General features: G+C 42.8%; 1 long non-coding RNA gene across 1 annotated transcript; it reads right to left on the bottom strand.

Moving 5' to 3' along the window:
* Window positions 1-360: 360 nt before the first annotated feature.
* LOC117872145 lies at window positions 361-13,540 on the bottom strand. Its single transcript, XR_004644417.1, has 3 exons — window positions 10,209-13,540; window positions 3,161-3,196; window positions 361-1,390 (listed from the first exon to the last, which is right to left on the bottom strand). It is a non-coding gene; the product is annotated as an uncharacterized LOC117872145 (long non-coding RNA).
* Window positions 13,541-13,850: the final 310 nt, after the last annotated feature.

The following is a 13,850-nucleotide window of genomic DNA, read 5'->3' as shown; positions in this document are numbered from 1 at the left end:
TTTGAGCAGGGGGTTGGACTAGATGACCTCCTGAGGTCCCTTCCAACCCTGATATTCTATGATTCTATAATGATCTCACTAATGCTGTATGCAGTGGTGATAATACCATTTTACTTCTATTCTAACATACTATGTATATGTACAGTGCTTAGCATAATGGGAAACAAGCTTGGTTGGGGCTTCAAGGGCCTACCAAAATACAAACAAATAATAATAATCTGACCAAAGAGAGAAGAATGGATTCAGTCAGAAAGCAGCACAAAGTGCAACCCCACAGTACCATGGCAGAATGGGCTAGACTCAGCTTCAAAATGAAGGACCTATAAAATTACGGACACTTGAAAAGCACTCTCAGAACAAATTTAATACCTGGTATTACATGGTTGTTAATCTTCAATAAATGTTTCAGTACTCAATTTCTATTTAACAATACAACAAATGTATTATTCAGTCTAAATGAACTGTGTGACGACTACTGTGATTTAAAGCATCATGCAGACAGAATTTATCAATTGTGTAATCCATGTGACTTTATTTTGAATTAGTTTTAATTAAAAAACACAATCTGCCTGTGTAAAAGTATCCTGTAAATATTGCCTCTCACAGGCCTTTGCTGCTGGTGGTGGTGAGAAACTGTATTAATGGAGCTTCCCTTACATTGTGGAGGTATAGTTCGGTACTGCTTTGAGAATAGCAGTATCCATATGTTTTCCCCCAACCTCCTTCCCTAAGGTAGAGCTCATCTGTAAAAAGGCTGTGAATTCTGACTGCTTCCCTTCAGGGAGATTTGTGATAAAAGAAACCCCGATTGCCTTCTGGGGAGAAGATGAAAGGCATTGTTGTAAGAGACCTATATAGTTACATGGAGGCTACACTTCTGTCGATGAAGTGACCATGATGTATTTAAAAAGTTGAATGACAATATGGATTTGATTCTTTAAAGGCATTTCTAAATTTTTCTTGCCTTGATAGCAGATGTCATCAAAATTCTCTCAGGATGCCATATATTAGAAACAGCTGTATTCTTGCCAGAGCTCTTTACCGATTTGGCTCATTCCTGTCAAACTTGCCTTTTGTAGTGTATAATGCAAGATTTCTTTGTACACAAAATGCTCAAAGAACAGAACACACAGAATGCCACCCTTCAGAACTCATTAGTGTACAAATCTGTTAAAATTGTTAGTGGTTTTTACTTGGCTTCAAGTAAGGTGGCATTAGTTCAGGTTTTCTTTCTCTAGCTGTTCAAGAAATGCATGAATAAAGCTGACTGTGAATAGTACTGAGCAAGCTTGGAGCAGCAGTGGCAGTGAGTAGGAGGAATAAGAGGTGCTGATCCTTATTAAGTGTCCAGTCAGTTCAGAAGGTGCATAGGTAGCCAGAGACTTGCAGACTGAAACAACAAAGAGAAGGAAACACAAACAGTCAATTAAAATATATTGAAGCATTTAATTTTCAGTATTGTGTGTTGCAAAGATTCTTTAAGTAGTCATGTTTGTGAGAGAGGCACTGTAGCGGGGTGGTCACCCCACTCCGGCCAGGGCCGGCTCCAGGCACCAGCTTAACAAGGAGGTGCTTGGAGCGGCTAAGGGAGAGGGGCGGCACCTGTGGCAATTCGGGGGCGGCAGGTCCCTCATTCCCTCTAGGAGCGAAGGACCTGCCGTTGAACTGCCGCTGCCGATCGTGGCTTTTTTTTTTTTTTTTTTTTTTTACCCAATTGCCGCCGCCGATTGCAATTGTATTTGGGGTTTTTTTTTTTTTTTTTTTTTTTTTTTGGTTTTTTTTTTTGCTTGGGGCGGCAGAAATGTTGGAGCTGGCCCTGACTCCAGCCCTGAAAGGGTTAAAGGCCTGCTCTTGGAGAGGGCTGGGGCTGGGAGCCAATAAGAAGAGGCTGGGGGGCAGCCAATCAGGGTCAGGCTGGGCCCTATAAAAGAGCTGCCGGGCCATAAGGCAAGGAGTCTCTCTCTCTCTCTCTCCAGCCTTGGAGGGAGAAGGACCGGGCTGCCTGGGAGTTCAGGGTACTGGGAGTAGAGCAGGGCTAGGAAAAAGCAAGAAGAGTTGGGGAGCACTAGCTTGGCAAATCCCCAGGCTGCGGGCCTTGATAAAGAACAAAGCCAATGCAGGGGTTGCAGAGGTGCAGTCTGGGGTTAGGCAGAGGCAGCTGGTCCAACCCCCTTGCCAATGATCATGAGTGGCCGTTACGGATTGCAGTTTGCCCCAGTGAGCGGGGGCTAGATGATGACTGGCAGTAGCCACTGAGGCAAGGTGGGTTGGTAGTTCCCCTGGGATGGGAGACCCAGAGAGTGGGGGTACTGCTGGAGCAGCACCCCAACGGCAGGCGAGACACCGTCCAGTAGGAGGTGCTCTATATGCTGGAGAGCTAATTCCTGAGATGACCAGCAGGAGGTGTCGCGCCGCTGAGTTGTCGCTTTGCTACAGGCACCATTGTGTAGTGGCAAGAGCAGTCATCTGGGAGTCAGGAAACCACAATTCTAGTGCCAGTTCTGTCATTTACCTACTTGATGCAGTTGAGTAAGTTGCTTGTTAATCTCTCTATGCCTCCAATTCTCCAACTGTATATTAGGAAAATGCTTACTCTACTTTATAAAGAGCTTTGAGATACTCGGGTAAAACATGCTATGTAAAATCAAAGTTTAATCAGGTTTTTTTTATTATGACTTGTTTATTCACCTTATATTCAAGTGGCTTGAATAGCCACTTTGTGGTACTTGTATAGTGAATTAGGGTATTGAGACTAATTCCTTGGGCTGTGGACAACTGCTGGTGACATGCAATTCCGGGGCCTCCCCTTTGGGTAGATATGAAATCCAGAGATGCTTTTAAGAGAGAGCCAATGAACTTTCTATGCAGTCATATAGCCAGGATCACCTCCATATAGGTTATGTAAGCATTCGTGTAGCCAGATGAGCATTTTTCATTAACACATTTGTCGTCAAAGTACATTTAGCACTGCATTTCAGACCCTGTAGTAACAGACATCTGTTTTCTCTACTGAAAGATCACAAAAACACTGGGTCTTTTGATTTTCTCTCTTTGTGGTTGTTTTATTCAGCACTGTATAGGAGAAATAATTTCCTTTGACAGCTCTGCATATTTATGTTTTCTTTTATTTTTCAGTGCGCTTCATTACATCCACTTTTACCTGTATTGCCTTGCAGCAAGAAGTCCCCAGGTGATTCTGGAGAAGAATGATGGTTCAAGTCACAGTCCAGTGACAAAGCAGCAGGATGCCGGTAGAATGCAGATTACAGAGATTGGGAAACACAAAGTCAAAGGAAATGGATATAAAAGAAGAGAAATGTAAGTCCAGAGATACCATCTACTCTCTACCAAACAAATATCCATTGTAATTCTATGTATAATACATTTTTTTTATGTAGCACAGCTTTCATCCTAAAGGATCCTAAACTGCTTTGCAGAATACATATACAAGAATTGCTTCACCCACCACTGAAATGTGGCTTGCTCTGGGGCTGTAAGCATCAGCTGTTTACCAGGAGCTCATGATGTGAAAAAGAATGTTGTGTTTAATTGACACAGTAGGAGGAAATGATTTAGCTAGACTGTAATTTAAAGCTGTCTTAATTTTCTCCTTAGTTAAGTTAGAAAATGGCCTACCTGTAGATGTGAGATCATAGAGTATAAAATGCACAGGTGATTACACCTATTACTGAAAACAACTCCATGGTCATCTTTAACCAGCTTATGCCAATAAAGTCATAGCTATGTCTTTAAACTATGCTGCTCATACTATTTTATCTGAAAAGTCAGGCCCTGATTACTTAAAAATTTAAGACAAATGTTCTTCCTTGAAAACATTTTATGGGTGCCCCTTAATTCTAGGTCAGCGTGCTGATTTTTCTGAAGAATCTTTTCTTCTGTAATTTGCATGTTGGTGATTTTCTTGCAAATAACTGGGTTTCAGATTCTGTTGTTGGACACTTGGCTTTCTTTATTGGGCTGACTGGGCAATACTTTGATTTTAAAACTTTAGCATCTTTTTTATTAACCACAAGGTTGATGAAGGTAACAGATCCTATTTAATACATGGAAATGACTGATTAATATTAGTTATTTAATGTTAGATTTTTACTTGTAGCCTTTTCTCAGTCATACAGCTCTGTAATGCTATTCAGTGACAAAACTTAATACATCAAAGAAATAGCTAATGTTGAAAAAAACTTTCTGCCCCGATCAGCAGAAATTCCAGTATTGAAGCAAAGAAGGTGTTATAAGTAAAGCTGGAATAACAATTGTTAGCAAATAATGTATTTGATGAATGTTGCCTTTTTTTTAGCTTGCAAATTATTTGCCAGCAGATTATTTTTTTGAATTTACTACTTACAGTTATTTGCTAAACTGTGACTGATTTCTGGTCTGTAGGTGGTTCATAAGCAGTTTGTTGCAACTATTTGAAATGTGAGCTGTTTTATATGACAAGCAAATCACTTAGTATGCTTCTGTTCCCTGAGTAGACTATTCAAAACTCTTTGACTCAGGTTCCTAGTATGAATACTTGTGATTCTGAAATTGAAACTGGCTCTCCACAAATACTCAGCCATTTTTATATGTTTCAGTTAATATTCCTGTTATCGAATGGGTTTACTCCCTGAGAGGGCTGTTAATATGAGGGAGATCTTGAATCAAAATTGCGGAGCCAGTGCAGAGGACAAAGCATCCGCATGAGGCACTCATAATAACCTGAATACTTAATCAAAAGGCTGCTGTCGTCTATACTGACTGGAACTGTTTCAGGACATGGGAATTCATTACTAGATATAATCTGAAATATTCAACACTGAAGACCATGAATGAGTGGAACACCTATTTAACAATCGAGACACAGGTATATTCAATAGAGGCGCAAATTCTGTGCATTTCTTTTCTCTCTCTGCCAAATGTCACCTCTGTTTTGCCTGGGTTCAGCTTTCATCAGATGCTATTAATCTAGGTCCTGATAATCGCTAGGTACTGGGAGATGCTGCTTTTCACATCTAATGTAAAGAGATGTAGTGCTGGGTACCTATGACATGACCCAGGGTACAATCTGGACTGATGAACAGCTGTCTCCTATCAGTTCACCAACCTGGGGGTGCCTTTTACACTGCTTCACTGTGAGAGTTACTACTCCTGGTCTGCTCACAGACAGCCTCCAGCATGTAAGTTACTCCCAGTTCTATTATATGAGTGCTATAGCCAGCCACCCTTGAATTACATTGAAGAGCAACATCAGCAAATTCCCAGTCCCAGACTTTCCCCAGAAATGTATGTCTTGTACTGCCCAGCCCCTGCTGAACAATACAAGCTCATATAAAATCTGTCATGTTATTAATAGGAAATGATATGCACAAATCCTGTTATCCCAAATGGAGTTTCCTAAACATTTCAATCCAAACACGCTGGTTTAAAACGATAAAATAAATTTATTAACTAAAAAAGAGAGATTTTAAGTGACTACAAGTTATTTATATTTTATTTATTTATTTATTTGGTGTACGCAATCCGGTCAAGCCAAGGCACAGCATTCTTATCAACAATGTTCAAGGCACGAAGACCTCCAGGAAGTTGAGTCATTTTGCAGTCCTCAACAATGTGTGTCATGGTTTGTGGCTGCCCAGATTTACATAGTGGACTGTCTCTAAAATACCACAGAAATTCTGCTGCAGCACAAATTTCATGGCTGGTATGAAACTGGTTGAGAAGGCTACATTGCCTTTGTGGGTAAATTAAACCCGGGTTGACGTTGAGTGGGGTCTGATACAAGATAATATTTTGTCACTTTCTCTGTGGACCATGAAGCTTGCCGCACGTCTTCTACTGTAAATCCATCATGTGGTAAACTTATCCACAATGGATGCCATGAGGGCATATGACCATGTCTTAGTAAAACCATACAGAAGAATCTTATAGCTTTACATGCAACTTTGCCACACATATTTTACCAGGATAATATTGATCAGCAAATTATGAGTTTTTTTTAAATGATGCCTCACAAGTCATTCTTTGTACAAAATTTATCATAGTCTTGTGCAAGGGGTAACATAGGGGTACAGACTGTCACAGTATCATTTTAATATCTGTTGTCTCATTAGCTCTCTTAATGACTTGCTATAGGTTTTAAAGAAGATGGGGAACAGGGAATGGACTGAGCTTAGATTCCATCTGAGAGGGAAGATCTCAGCATTTCAGGGCGTTTCTTTGTCCCATGAAGCCTCTTGGAGGTGCCATAGGAGTATTTGGTGATCATCAAATGCCACAGAGATGTCTAGCAAGGTGTTTCTTCACTGTCTATAGATGGGATGAGATGATCCAACAGAGCAACAAATGCTGTCTCTGTACTGTGATTGAATGGCTTTCAGAATAATGGCTGTTGGGTGGTGTAGAAGAATATTCCTCTACCAACTTCTGAATTTTAGCTTGCTTAGAAAAGGAGATTAGACACTGGGAGTTAATTTGTGAGTTTACTGGTATGATGGTTTCTTTAGCACAGGTAAGAAATACTTTTGCTTTTCCTGGAGGAATTCTCTCTTCAAAGGATGTGTAGATACTCTCTTTTGTAAGGGGTCCTAGCTGTGGTGAGAGAGACAGTTGGTGGCCTTGAATCCTGTTAGTGCTTCCATGCTACTATTGGTGAGAATGGACTGAGTTCTTGGGAAAAGGTGGGTTTTTTTTTTTGGTCTTGAGCTTGGTTTGTTGTTCCTGGTATTTTATAAGGCCAACTCGGATGTGAGGCAAGAGATTTTCTCTGAACTGAAATGATGGTTCCTCACCCTGGGGTTGAGTCAAAGCAGTTTAAGTTCATGAGAAGAAGGAGGAAGATCTTTGACTCCTTCACAGTATTGACATGGGTACATGAAAATTCCATTGGGTCAGTGTTTTTTTGTTTTTTTCCCCCCACCACTGACTCTCAGATTTTCTTCCCTCCTGTTTTTTCAGTCCTGGGTCATCTATCCAGGTAGTGGGTTGGGAGAGAGGGTTTTGGTGCCAGGTTCTCAGTAGACAGAGAGTGGCTCTCTAGTTGGTAAAGTTTGCTTTGTTTTACAGTTTGGTGGGGGTCCATGCATTTTAAAGAGCTAGCATGGTGAGAGCATCATCTTCTGTGAAGACAGGCAAAGTTCTGATTTCCAGCTGAAGTAAAGGTTGGTCTGTCTAGGACAAGAATAATAGCCACATCTAGATCTGTGTGTGCCTGGAAATTATCTGTGAGAAACCTAACCTGCAGGGTCTGTAAATTTCTGGTTTCCAGAGTCAGAAGTCTTTTTTTTTTTTTTTTTTTACTCATGTAGGTCTATGTATATGAAACTTTCTCTCCCCACCCCACCTTGAGCCACTGGGCCCAGCTCCACAAAGGTATTTAGGGGCTTAATGCCCAGACTTAGGCACCTAAGTGTAGGTTCCATGGGACTAAAACCCAGGTCTGCAGAGCCTTGGATGGCTGACATTTCCCCATCACTACCAGGAGGGCACAGAGTGGATGCGGAGTCACATCCAAGAAGCACTGTGGCGATTAGGTGCCACAGGCAGTAATGTCCAAAGGATCCAGAGTGACAGCACTCTGCCACCTTCTGATTGGCCATTTGCACTATTTAACCCTGGAGTTGTCTGAGCAACAACACAGACTTCTGGCCTGCTGTGACTCCAGACCCCAGCTTGCTTCTGATCTCCAGTCTCTGACCCCAGCCTGACTCTAACCCTGACTCTTGCCTCCTGATTTTCAGCCTAGTAACTATCTCTGATTTACATCCCTGGCCTGACTCTGACTTTTGCTTACTGATCCTGGCTCTAGTGATTACTACAATCTCTGCTCACTGAATACCCCCTCGTGGCCATCCTTGACTTGTGGACATCAGCCCAGGTGGACAGGTAGGCCAGAGTGCCTGTGCTCCAGTCCCTTACACCAAGTCCCAATTTTAGGGTCTACTGCAATCACAAAATTCCCGCTCATTTGCTGCCTAACCGTGGAGATGCCTAAACTCACTTGGTGTCTAATTTTTTCAGTAAAAGTTCCCTATGTGCCTAAGTTTCTACCTCTGTGCATGTGCACTGCTGCTTCACTCTAGGCATCCAGACATGTATTTCCCAACTAAGTCCCAGAGCGATGCATAAACTGGGGGAGGATACTAGGGGTGCTGGAACGGGGGGGGGGGCAGGGGGCAGGGGACTTTTAAAAGTTGGAGGGTTATGCCCTCCCGCTTTTTACCAGCCATAAGGATGAGTGATGGTGGGGAGAGGGATGGAGAGGAGTGAACAGGGGATGGGGTTTTGGGAGAAAGAGGCGGTACGGGAGTGGGGCCTTAGGGGAAGAGGTGGCACGGGAACAGGGGCTCAGGGAGAAGGGGTGGCACGGGAGTGAGGGCATGGCTGGAAGTGGAGTAAATACTTCCCTATTCATATTTTCCACACCAATCATGACTTTATAGCCCTCTATCATATCACCCCTTAGTTGTTTCTTTTCTAAACTGAACAGTCCTAGTCTTTTTAATCTCTCCTTGTATGGAAGCTGTTACATATCCCTAATCATTTTTGTTTCTCTTTTCCATACCTTTTCCAATTCTAATGTACCTTCTTTGAGATGGAGTAACAAGAACTGTATGCAGTATTCAAGGTGTGGGTATACCATGGATTTATATAGTAGCATTATGATATTTTCTGTCTTATTATCGAGCCCTTTCCTAATGGTTCCTAACATTCAGTTAGCTGTTTTGACTGCTGCTGGACTTTGAGCAGATGTTTTCAGAGAACTATCCACAATGACTCCAAGATCTTCCTTGAGCAATAACAGCTAATTTAGAACCCATACTTTTGTATGGGATTATGTTTTCCAATGTGCATTACTTTGCATTTACCAACAGTGAATTTCATCAGCCATTTTGTTGCCCAGTCACGTGAGATCCCTTTGTAACTCTTTGCAGTCTACTGTGGACTTAACCATCTTGAGTAATTTTGTATGATCTGCAAATTTTGCCACCTCACTGTTCATCCCTTTTCCAGGTCATTTGTGTGGTTCAACATATCCATAGATCCCAGTACAGATCTTTAGGGGACTCCTCTATTTACTTCTCTCCACTGTGAAAACTGAGCATTTATTCCTACCCTTTGTTTCCTATCTTTTAATCGGTTACTGATCCATTACAGGACCTTCTGTCTTATCTCATCACTGCTTACTCTGTTTACAAGCATTTAGTGTGGGACCTTGTTAAAGGCTTTCTGAAAGTCCAAGTACACTGTATCAACTGGATCATCTTTGTCCACATGCTTGTTGACACTCTCAATGAAATCTAATAGCTAGAATATTGCATAGCTCAGTGGTTAGCACATTTTCTTGAGAGACAGGAAACCCCAGTTGAAATATTTCCCCCAATTCAGCAGATAGATGGCGTTGAACCTACGTCTTCCACATTCCAGATGAGTGCTTGAAGCATTGGGCTAAAAATTATAATTACAACCAACAACTGAATAACACAACACGTAAGTCCCTTTGTGGATCTAATGTGGGTTACTTCCCCTCATTACATTTAACTTTAAAACTTTTCTTTTCTCTTAAATAATGAATGACTCCTTCTGTAATGAAGCTGTCAACAGGCTGTATGAATTGTATAAAAATATAATGGATCAGCTACATTGGCGTAAATCTGGAGCAACTCCACTGAAATCAATAGTTATTCCAGCTTTGAACTGTAAAAGTTGAGGTCAGTTTAATGGCTTTGAGTGGTCCCTCCCTGTCAGCCTTGGAGGGAGGCCACTCCGCCTCGATATGCCATGTAGCAGCTGATAGCCAATTGACAGGGGATTAGCATGGTGTCAGCAAAGAGTCTATGGCCCTGGCCCTTTGGGGCAGGGCAGTAGCAGTCTATACCTCTGCTCCTCTGGCTGGGGCATACAGCAAACAGTCAGGCTCAGGCCCTCTGGGTAGGGCAGAGCAGTAGCAGTCATAGTGAAGCTTCTCTGGCTGGGGCAGACAGCAAACACACACAGGCCACCCAGCCTAAAATGTACAGGCTGCCATCCCAGGGGCGAGGTTGGCAGCAAGGAGTAGCGGGACCTGGGCCCACCCTACTCCATTAGGTCCCAGCCCAGGCCCCTACCAGTGGCAAGTGGTCAGCAGGGGTCCTGCTGAAATATGCTGTCTGTGATTTCAGCCACACAACCAGACTAATGTCTGGTATCCCTGGGCTACTTCCTACCCCTACCTGCTTGTAAGGCTCTGTTGCTCGGGGAGTCCTCAGTCTCCTTGGGATACTCAGCAGTCAGCAATCCCAGCAGCTCCTCGGGGTACTTGGCAAATAGCAGTCTCAGCTGCATCCCTCCCTCAGGGTCCAACTCCTGGGATAGGCACAAATCAGTCCCTGGTGCAGGGCCATCAGCAAGGCAGAGACATCCAGCTCCTTCCCTGCCTCTGGCCCAACTGAGCTGGAGACCCCACCTCTGATGCATACTGTTCTGCCACTCTGCTTCTAGCGTGAGGCGTGGACCCTGCCTGGTTCCACCTACCAGTGGGTGGGAAGTGGTTCCTCCCAGTCAGCCTCGGAGGCAGGCCACTCCACCTTGCTACAATCAGAATTTGACTCATTGTATTGTACTGTTTTCTTCTTACTCCAGGTAGCAGAGGGTGGGTTTGTTTGAGTTACAGAATTTGGGCAGGCAGACTCAGATGGACTGCAATTCAGTTCAAATATGCAGAAACAGGACATTTCTGCTAAGATCCTGGGAAAAAAATAGCATTGTTAGTTTTTCAAACATAATGAAACTTTCACATTTTATTTTTATAAGTGTATCTTAGTCAACTGAGAGCATACTTATCACCCATCAGGTAGAGTAAACTTTGGATTTCATGTAGTCTTATATATCTATTGCTAACTGGAGATACAGTGTATTTCAGTGTGTGGAGGAAGTAAGGCTGCTAGAGTTAAACTAACAGAACACAAGTCAAATCACCCATATCTATGGCAAAGCAGTTTAAAACACAGGTAACAGTAGGGTTACCAGATGTCCCATTTTTAAAGGGACAGTCCCGTTTTTGGGACTTTTTCTTATATAGGCGCCTGTTACCCCCTCTCCCTCTGTCCCGTTTTTTCACAGTTGCTATCTGGTAACCCTAGGTAACTAGGATGCTGGGTTTAATTACTAGGCCATACTGCTTTATATTGGGATTAGCTCTTCATAGCTGTTTCAGGAGATTACATTTTAGATTAGTTTTGAATAATAACAGGTGGTGGTTGAAAATTCCTTTACTCACTTTTTGTAAAGTGGTGGTATATTGCAAAGCATTTCTGATTGCAATAATATGACTAATGATTTTTGCACAGCTCACTATGTCACCAACCTTTGGCAATGAGAAGTAATTGTCTCTAGGAAACAGAAGTAAGCAGATATTACTCCTCAAACTGGCTCTTCCCCAGCATAACCCTTCTAATCTCTCAAATGTACTAAAGGTAACTGAGAGTACACCATGTTCACCATTGTATAGTGTGCCCTGGATCTCAATCACTATATTGTACGAGTTATCTTACTGAGGTCTGAAGCTTGTGTGCTCTACATAATCCACTTATTAAATACCTGTGTTTTGTCAAGTTTTGTCATGTAGCACTGGTCTGGCTGCCCAGCCCAATGGTTTCCACAGAAGGAATGTAACTCTCATCAGCCACTTGGACAGGTTTGAGTTGTCACAAAATAAATTTAAACAGTGATTTAAATAAAGTTGGTTGAGGTTGAAATTTGCCGTGATGGATGATGGGAGTTGTAGTCTTCTTCCCAGGTAGTCAGATGTTGCAAAATGTAGCTGACCACAGAGTGGGGATCTGACCTGTGCTTTGTGGATGGTAGGGGAAATGGAATGAACATGGAAAAGAGACAGACTATCTGCACAGCTGGCTGGGGATCCACAAGTTTGTGGCCAAGGTTCCTCTAGGGAGAACCCCTTGGCTCCTCACCCTTTTTGTGGGTGTACCTTCTGCCTTACTATGTCCTGGCCAGCCCTGTGAGGTTAAATGTGGCTCAGAGCCATGCATCAAAACCAACATGGGTTTTTGATTTTGTTCTCCTCCATACGTTTTTACACGGGGCCATATGCTCCCCTCCCACGTATGTGTCATGCCAGGAATGTAACATCATATATTTGTCTTGCCTGGATTCATTTGTATTTGTCCTGCTAATAATTCAACCCAATATGTTTGTTCTGACAGAAATTAAATGAGTTTGTCCTAATAGACTCCTATGTGTATGCTGTCAATAATTAAGTCCCTACTTTTCTTGCCAGGAATCATGTGCTATAGGTTTGCAGTGCCAGGATCAGAGGCCTTGGCTTCTACTGTATATTAGTCCTGCCAGAAATAAAACTCCTGTGTTTTTCCTGCATCAATTGAAGAATAAATGGGTCTTGCTAGGAATCATTCATGTTCACTAGGGAACTTGTCTGTCCAGAAATAATAGAAAAATCTTCCTAGGCAGAATTCAGTCCTATTGATTTGTCCTGCTGGGATTTGTATAATATTTCTCTTAAGAAGAGCACATGTGGCAAAGCTACATTTTAAAGCTGTCTTTTGCCTAAAACTGAATCAGCGCTGGCTGAAATTGATTCAGTAATTATGAAAGGAATCGCAAGCATACAAGTTTGCTGGTATTGTACACTACCTTCCCCCCCTCTCCCCCATAGTCAGTTGCCAGACATAAGTGGCTATATACATGAATCAAAGCTACATGTATGTCATTTATCATGGACTTACACCATTTACTTCCATGCCAGGGCACCATATTTACAGTCTTCTGACTCTGAAATGTGACTATCTTTGTTATCATATTTTGTTGCTGCCAAACAATACACAAGGCTGCAGTAGTTTGTACCTTTTTGATTATTTATTTAATGCACACTCTCTCTTATGATTTCGACATGGAAGACAGAGATTTTATGCCTTCATCATCCAGCTCTGCTCACTATGTGTGATTCACAGCCTCAATCAGTTCCACATACAAAGGAGAATAAATGAGGTGCAAATTACACATTTCTATTTTGCCCCTTGGACATGTGGCCAGGCAAATTGATTTATGTCCCTTTGACGTATGCTATGCATCCCATTGCTAATCATTTGTATGTAATGGCAACGTTCAAAGGGGTGGGGGAAGTTCTTTGCAGTTGATCTGATTCCATGGGCATCATAAGAACCCAGTTAAATTTGGTGTAAATACCTAAAGTTTCTTAATTCTAGTCACTAAACCACTGGAATGGGGATGAAATGGTGCAGATGAATAAAGTTAAATAGAAACTTATAATGGGAATTTGTTCCTAAAAATATTTTTAATCTCAATGTTATTGCATCTTAACAGAGACTTATAAGATATAGAACATCCAGTACAATGTTGTAGCTTGGGAACCTTAGTATGGTTGGTAATTAAATACACAAGATGTGAGTGTCTGCAGCCAGCTGCAGGAGCTCTTCTTATAAAACAGTAATAAGTGTATATCTTTAGGCGCACCTGGATAGATCTTCTACTAGCCCAGGGGTCGGCAACGTTCGGCACGCAGCTCGGCAGGTTCGGCCGATCGCGGCCCCCACTGGCCGTGTCAGCAGGTAAATAAAATTGGCCCGGCCCGCCAGGGTGCTTACCCTGGAGAGCCGCGTGCCGAACGTTGTAGACCCCAGTACTAGCCAGTACCTGTGACCAGGGCTGGCTCCAGGCACCAGCTTAACAAGCAGGTGCTTGGGGCGGCCAAGAGAGAGCGGTGGCACCTGTGGCAATTCGGGGGCGGCAGGTCCCTCACTCCCTCTAGGAGCGAAGGACCTGCCGCCAAACGGCCGCGCTCCGCGCGGCCTCCCCCCCCCCCCCCGAATCCCCCC

Source organism: Trachemys scripta, chromosome 2 (genome assembly GCF_013100865.1).
Source record: "Trachemys scripta elegans isolate TJP31775 chromosome 2, CAS_Tse_1.0, whole genome shotgun sequence".
Lineage (NCBI taxonomy): Eukaryota > Metazoa > Chordata > Testudines > Emydidae > Trachemys > Trachemys scripta.
The sequence above is the reverse complement of the archived record's forward strand: the minus strand, read 5'-3'. Positions and strand labels throughout refer to the sequence as shown.